This window comes from Melampsora larici-populina (genome assembly GCF_000204055.1).
Source record: "Melampsora larici-populina 98AG31 unplaced genomic scaffold MELLAscaffold_11, whole genome shotgun sequence".
Lineage (NCBI taxonomy): Eukaryota > Fungi > Basidiomycota > Pucciniomycetes > Pucciniales > Melampsoraceae > Melampsora > Melampsora laricis-populina.
Genome location: NW_006768775.1, coordinates 528,894 through 536,808, shown reverse-complemented (window position 1 = coordinate 536,808; position 7,915 = coordinate 528,894). Strand labels below are relative to the sequence as shown.

The 7,915-nt window shown below is 44.6% G+C and overlaps 1 protein-coding gene across 1 annotated transcript in view; it reads right to left on the bottom strand.

Moving 5' to 3' along the window:
• MELLADRAFT_71405 (uncharacterized protein) overlaps nt 1-81 on the bottom strand; it is a gene marked incomplete at both ends in the record, with an annotated part of 1,030 nt that extends 949 nt beyond the window's left edge. The window contains one exon of the mRNA XM_007407982.1: nt 1-81. This exon is cut by the window's left edge and continues 57 nt beyond it.
• Nucleotides 82-7,915: the final 7,834 nt, after the last annotated feature.

Sequence of the window (7,915 nt, the reverse complement as noted above, 5' to 3'; positions counted from 1 at the left end):
CACAGCTCGACGTATTCGGGAATCACCATACATCCTGTAGGCCCATCACTTCCATTTTCTTGGTGGTCGCAAGGAATATCTATATGTAAGGTCAATCAGTCCAATCAGTCAGCGATATCCTCATAATCAAAAGACCTTGACCCACCTCAAGTTCGACATTGATCCTTTGTACCTGATTCCATTCAGCAGTGGACATCTCAAGCTGGTGGAAGTAACCGTATGGCTTCCCGTTCTTCCGAGGTTGGCGACCAACAGCAAGAACCCGATCATTGTCCTCTTTGCACATTTGATCGATCACCTGTGGCAATGATAAGATAACGGTTAGTTGATGATAGGGATTTCAAAGTAATCAAACTCACGGATCTTGCAAGCCAAGCTTTGTGCCTGCTCTCGTACTTAATATTCCACCTAATGCCATAGCCAGCGATGAGTGAGCCAGTGAACTCCTGCTTTGCACTGACTCGCTCGAACTCCTTACGCCAGGCAGCTGACCGAGTGATTCGTCGTACAATAAAGTCGACCTGAAAGAGAAAGGTCCCCACAGTGGATGTGCAAGGTAAGCACAATGAAAAAGAAATACATAGAATTGATCATTGTGTATCATACCTTTCGCAATACAAAGTCCACCTGATTTGCTTCGCGGCGATGAGTTGGTAAAACTTCGTTCTCCAGGACAACCGCGGGTGTGACCTCGTCCTCGGCATCGGCAAGGTCCCATTCATTCTCATCTTCAAGAGGGACCTCGCCAGATGCGGGTGGTGTGATCAATTCAGGGAGATCATCGACATCATGTACAGGTAGCGCGTCATTGGTGTCACCTTCGTCTTCTTCCTCGATCGTTCCAATGGTTGGAAAGTGACCTCTAGCTGCCGACTTGACTTTGGCGGGAGGTGGAGCCTTCACCCCCAGTTCGGCTAGACCGGCGTTGACGATTAAAGCCAACTTGTGACAGAAGCAAAAGATATGCATGGTACTTGGTTCCCATGCATACTTTATACCATCTTTCACTGGCTTCAAGGCGAACTGACGGTGCATCTCTTCGGCCATTGTCTTGTTGTTCGATCCGGAATCTGTGGTTTGGCAGAGAATGTGAGACACAGGAAATTGAATTCAGTGTTAGTATTTTTGATTTATGAGAATAGGTGAAAATATAAACTTATCTTGGGAAAAATATCGTGCTTCACCATCAAATTCACAATAGGTTCTGCTAGCCAAGGACCATGATGGTGCCAACCTACGACTTTGAGGGTAAGATGTCGGACATGATATTTCCACTGGGCATCAACATAGGTTACTGATGCCCCAATGAAACCGTGGTGATTTCCCTTGCTAGTCCAGCCATCATGGACCAGGTTGAAGCGTGAGGTAAGTTGCTGGAAGATGATACAAATGTCAGTATTTGATAATGGGATATACAATTGTCAATAGTAAACAGTAAACAAGAAATCTTACCTTAAGTTCTTTGAAAACATTGGCTTTCAAAGAGCTGTTGATCGTCTTTGCTTCTGTAGCTGCCCATTTACGGCCATACAGTTTGGCCTCACGTCTGAGGTAACCTACCATGGCCTTTAGGATGGGGTCCTCGACTCGTGTCCAAGGGAGAGCATGTCGGATCAGCCAGGTACAAGCCATCTGGTTGAATACGAGGTTGTTGAATTTATTTCCGGGGGTGGTAATAACAAATCCATCTAATGTCGTCCCGTCCTTGTTGATCTCAGCCATGCGACGTTCTGCAACGGAAAGAGGAACAGCCAGACTTGGATCCTGCTTTGCCTTGTCTCGGCCGACACAGCCAGTACTGGATCGTCCGGTTTGAGTCGATCCGTCACAATGGACCCGAAGAGCATGAGTCATATTACTATAACTGACTCGAACCGGGTCTTTCTTGTCTTTGTGGCAGAAACGACAGGCATAAGAGAGGGGTGGCTTCGACCGATCCTATTGTACCCAAGGTATCGGATTGACCAATCAGAAAATGAAACAATATGAAAGGAACTGTAAAACAGGAGTCAGAAAGAACTTACATCGTCGATTTCATGCGTTGGAGGATGGTAGTATCCACGCAATTGGTCTAGATCATTATTTACCTTCTTGCGCGGTGCTCTCACAATCACCCCAGTGCACTCGACGTCAGAATCGGCGCGTAGCATGGTCTTAGTGACGTTTGAAGAGATGTGCTGGAAGATATCAAGTCAGTTAAGTCAGTGCTATTGTTGCTGATCAGTAACTGCAAGGAAAGAAACCTCACCTCTTCGAAATCTGCCAGGTTCTTTGCCTTGGCCTTGGGAGTTTTCTTCGACTGAGAGGACTTCTTCTTCTGTCTGTTGGTCTGAACAATAACCGGGCGGTCGGAATCGGATTCAACCATCGGCTGGTGCTTCTTTCGGGCAGGTGGTTGAGTAACAGCCGATTCATCTGAATCATCTTCGGTTTCTTCCGTGCTGGGGGCTTTGCGCTTGGATCTGGATTTGACAGGTGGTTCAAGGTCGACGCTCACACGTCGACGAGAGTCAGGTGAAGGTTGAATCATTCCAGGATGATGAACCGGCTGTCTGGTTCGAGTTGAACTTGAGCGGCCAGGTGTCTGTGAGCCAACGGACGACATGTATGTGGTAGAGAGACGGTGATGGGGAGAATACTGTGGTAAGGAGCTAGTGATAGTGTATATCTAATAGTAAGAGTATCAGAAGAGAAAATCAAAAAGATATTAGATCGGATCAAAAGGACGAGATTAAAGGAAGAAGAATGGATGGAAAAAAGAGAGGAATTTGGTGGGGAAACTCACCCTGTCTTTATAAATTTCCTTCCAGTCGTTCCCAGCGTGGGTCCTGTCTCGAAAAAACCAATGCATCACGACTTGCTACTTTGATTTAGGGGATGATTGGTGTGACGATGGATGAATCTAGCGTGAAAGGAGGGGAATTGATTGCCTAATTGGGCATAGCTCGAAAAGAAAGATCCGGCCCGCAACAGCCGCACCCTGCGGGTCTTGACCGCAACGCATCATGAATTGTTGCGGTCTAAAAAAAATGCAAAACTGACGAGACCTGTCGCGCCGCGGGTCGGACCGCAGCAGAATGGCTAGAGCTGTGGTGCGGTGCTGGCCGTCAAAACCGCAACGCACCAGCAGCGCAGCACGCAACACGTGCGCTGCTGGCCCAGGGTTGTTGCTGACCATGATTGGATTTACTGCCGTAGGAATCCTTCCCACCTGGGCCACATCAGCGGAGGTTGTGTGGTCTTTGTATAGCACACTATTAGAACGTGCATGCCGACTCTGGGTGAAGTGGAATGCTAAGATTTGTTTACTGATAAGCTCCACCCAGCCACCAATTGGATTTGATCAGGATAGTGATGCTGCACTTTGTCAGAGATGGAGGGATATGTATACGGCTACGCTACACGAATGGGAGAGAATAATAAATGGGAGTACCATCATTGGTGAGGCAGAAGATTGGGAAGAGAATGAAGAAGAAAGGTATATTACAATGCTTGAAGAACATGATTTAGACGAGGAAGATGTAAACAATTTGATGCTGAGGATGCAGGACAACTTCATGCTATGAAATATCAAACTTATAGTGGCTGTGAAGATGTGTGTATCTTGGGAAGTTGGGTGTTGTGCTGTGAAGACAGGTTCCTTGGCTGCGAAGTAGAGGGTTCCAAGTTAGGAGTCTGCTGTGAACAGGTGCCTTGCTGTGAATGTCGTGGCCTGGCTGTGAATTTTAGCAATGGAGAGTTTGCTGTGAAGTTGAGTGTATTCGCAGTGAAGCTTGCTGCAAAGACAATGATCTTTGCTGTAAAACTTCACATGCTGTGAAGCTGAACAGGCATGTAGTATAATGACAGCCCATGCAGAATCACTTCACAGCATGTAACATCTGATTTCAAGGGGATCTACAGCGTACTTGACCTGCTGTGAAGTTGAACATATCAATGATGTGTGGTGTGCGCTTTGATCTACTTCACAGCATTCAAATCTTGCTGTGATGTTAAGATGCAGCTACCTGTAGGGGTACTCAATGCTGTGAAGTCTACTGTCAAGCTAATATTTGGCGTGATTGACATGCTGTGAAGATCAATGATGTATGGTGTGCGCTTGAATCAACTTCACAGCATTCAAATCCTGCTGGGAAGTTAAGATACAGCTACCTGTAGTGGTACTGAATGCTGTGAAGTCCTAATATTCAGCGTAGTTGACATGCTGTGAAGTTGGACACGATCAATGAAGTGTAGTGTGAGCTCAAATCAACTTCACAGCATTCAATGCTTGTTGTGAAGTTGAGATACAGCTACTGTGGAGCTTCACAGTGTACATTAGATGCTGTGAAGTCTGCTGTCAAGGTAATATGAAGCGTATTTGAAATGCTGTGAAGTTGAACATGATCCATGATGTGCAGTGTGACCTTCATTTCAACTTCACAGCAATCATTGCTTGCTGTGAAGTGAGGATACAGCTACTATTGAGCTTCACAGTGTAGACTAGATGCTGTGAAGTCTACTGTCAAGCTAATATTCGGCGTAATTGACATGCTGTGAAGTTAGACATGATCAATGAAGTGTAGTGTGAGCTCAAATCAACTTCACAGCATTCAATGCTTGTTGTGAAGTTGAGATACAGCTACTGTGGAGCTTCACAGTGTACATTAGATGCTGTGAAGTCTGCTGTCAAGGTAATATGAAGCGTATTTGAAATGCTGTGAAGTTGAACATGATCCATGATGTGCAGTGTGACCTTCATTTCAACTTCACAGCATTCAAAGCTATGGTTAGCCTCACGGTGGTGAAGATGCTCATATGATCTCAAGGTGTCAAGGTAGATGCGGATAAAGTTGTATTTATATTTCTCCATATGTAGCCAATTTTCTTTCGTTGTTTACAGATAATTTGTGTATCAATGTTGAATTTCCACTTGAGTACCTGTGTCATCAACCTCAACCTCGGGTTGATCTCCAGTACCATCTTGCTTAACTTCAACCACAGTGTAATTTCCAGATTCCACTTCGGCCAACCAGAGCCTCTGAGTAGCAAGGGTCATCTTTTGTAATGGAATTGACAAAAGTTCATCAGTCATGCGGCAGTTTTCATTCCTAACAACCTTCAGGTTTATTCCACCCTGATATACTCGATTCTCAAGCTGCAAATGTCTATTTGCTGTCTTGGGGTGACAATCCAAGTGGGAAAACGGAGGCTTCAGATGTTTTTCTATGTGTCAAAAAAAAATAAGGATACATTCCTCTGTGGACTGATAGGTACAAGAATTACAGCTTACCAACTAGTTTGTTTAAAGCTGTGATGAGTGAGGCCTTGAGCGCATCACTTGGTTGGACTTTCACAACCTTTGGTTTGACAATCAAATCTGATTGGCTGATGTGACGCACAAATCTTTCGAGCAAATGCCAGTCCTTTTTAACCATGTATATCCAGTCGTCACTAGATGCTGTTTGCATGCTCCACTGCGCATTGTTGTTCTTCGTTTCCGGAGTCCATGAACACGCCATGAGTGCATAGTCCACCTGATAGCGGATCTTGAGGGTTTGAAGCTGTATCAATGAGGAAATTTAGAAATATGAATGAGTGTAATTTCATAAAGGATGGGAACAGTATTTCTTTACCTCGTGATCAATTCTCTCAACCTCAGCTATCCCTTTATTTTGGCGAGCAGTAGGTAAGTGAGGGCCGAATTTTGATTTTCCTAGATCACGTGCAACCTTCTCAAGGTTGACAATTCGTTTGTATGTTGGCAGAAAATGTTCTATTTCTTCTGGAGTGAGTGGTTCACTTCCAGGTTCGGCCGGGGGCTGGTCCCAACCGCATGCAATGTAACCAAGGGTGAAGAAATACCTCTCTTTGAATATGTCCTTCTCATCAGGTTCAAGGGAGGACCAGGCATGGCCAAGAATTTTATTACGTTCATCAAAGCCTTGAGATTCATTCCTTGATGGCACTACAGGTTGAGAAAAAATAAGTCTTTGTTCATCAATGTAGAAGATGGAATTGGAGTGGGCTCACTGTGAACTGTGCTACTTTGGTTAGCATACTTCAAGTAACAATTGTAATTGTTTCTCTTGGTGCGAACACTAACTTCATGCCTACATTTGTGTTTTAAAATTTGAAAAATAATCATCTGTCAGTTGGTGGTAGAGCCGTTGAGTTTATGGTAGAATGGCAATGAATTAATGATGGGTTTTCATACAGAAACTCATTGATTGTGTGTACACTACATTTGGCGGCAAGGGCAAGGAGCTTCTTGGAACGCTGGTACATGAACTGCATGTTCTTCAATTCGGTTTGAATGTCCTGGGCAATCCGGTTATTTGTCAAGCGACCATCTGCAGAGAGCAAGGAGTCGATGGATTTCATGTCTAAATCACTGTATTTATAATTCTCGAGTGTGATACGGGATTTTTGATTTGAGTCGGCTTGGGTGTCGACTTGAGCAGGCTTTGGTAATCTGGTGCGGGGTTTTGCAGAAGGTTTGACTTTGGGTGGATCCGGTTCTTCGGTATCTGAACTACCAGAGTCTTCTTCACTTGAATATTCTGCATCATCGGTGTCGTCCTCAGTAGAGTCTGCATTGCTTTCATGCACTTTGAATATCTTCTTCCTGTGGGTTCTGTCTTCGGCAGGTGGTGAGACTTTGCGCTTTTGATTCGAACGTGCGGGATTAGATCGTGTGGTGCTACCTCCAGAACGTGTGTTATGAGTCATGATTGAATGTGACTGATTTAATTTGATTGAGTTGTACGTGGGGATAATGTGGGTGGTTTGAATTTGAAATACGGAGTATGTAATACAGAAACAGCTGGAAAGGCTGTGAACCTTGAGGATTTGTGACAGTACAGTTAAGTGGACCACTTCACATCACTCAAGAGTGCATGTTCACAGCAGCCAAGCTGCTGTGAAGCAGCAAACGCTTGGTTGGTCACTTCACAGCACAATGTGATGTCTCTGAACTTCGCAGCATTTTCGGCATCGCAGCAGTGAAGGTGCTGTGAAGCGGCAAATGTCTTGTTTTGAGCTTCACAGCAGGCGTGAGATCTCTGCAGGCTGGGTTGGTTGCTTCACGGTGTATGACCACAGTGTTCTTATGCACTTCACAGCACCTGCGTAATGCAGTGAAGCTTTGCAGAGTCACCTACAGCTGAAACAGCGGAGAGTCAGTGCTGTGAAGTTGAGACGTGATGTGAAGTCTCACCACACACAACTGGATTGTGCAAATATGCACTTCACAGCACCTTTGTGGTGTAGTGAAGCTTATCAGGTTTCCGTACTCACTTCTGGTATGGGCTTCATCACGCAACTTCAACTTCACATCAGCCTTCATGCTGCTGTGAAGAGTGATTTTACCTTTATGCACACGAAATTACCTCCCAGATGCATCATATTGATCTGAGTTGCATCTGGCAGGGTGATACGGCTCCAATCGGACGATACGGGGCCTTTTATCTTCGGATTGGGGCGGAACTTTTAGTGTACACGAGGTGAATTGACTATGTAATGACAATACAAACCAAAAATAAAAAAAGAAACCATGTGAAGTTTATATTTATGAAGAATCATTCACCCTGACAAACTCGGGAACCTTGCTGAATTCGTTCCCCAAAGGTATCATCTCCATCAACCACATGTGTGTGGAGACAAATTGTTCAATAGTGATTGGAGCAGGATGGCCTGGGCTGGCTGAAAATACATCAGCAGCTGCTGAGAAAGTGCACTCTGGCACTGCTGAAGAACCCAAACATGCCATGTATTGATACTTTCATCATGATTGAAATCTAAATTTTTGATTTAATTTGATTAAGACTCTCAAGGTTGCGCAATAAGTTGATGGCATTACTCCAGCTGAGAATGAGATTGTTTCTAAATGATCAAAAATAGTTTTCAATTTAGGTTTAATTGTTGTTTCTAAATT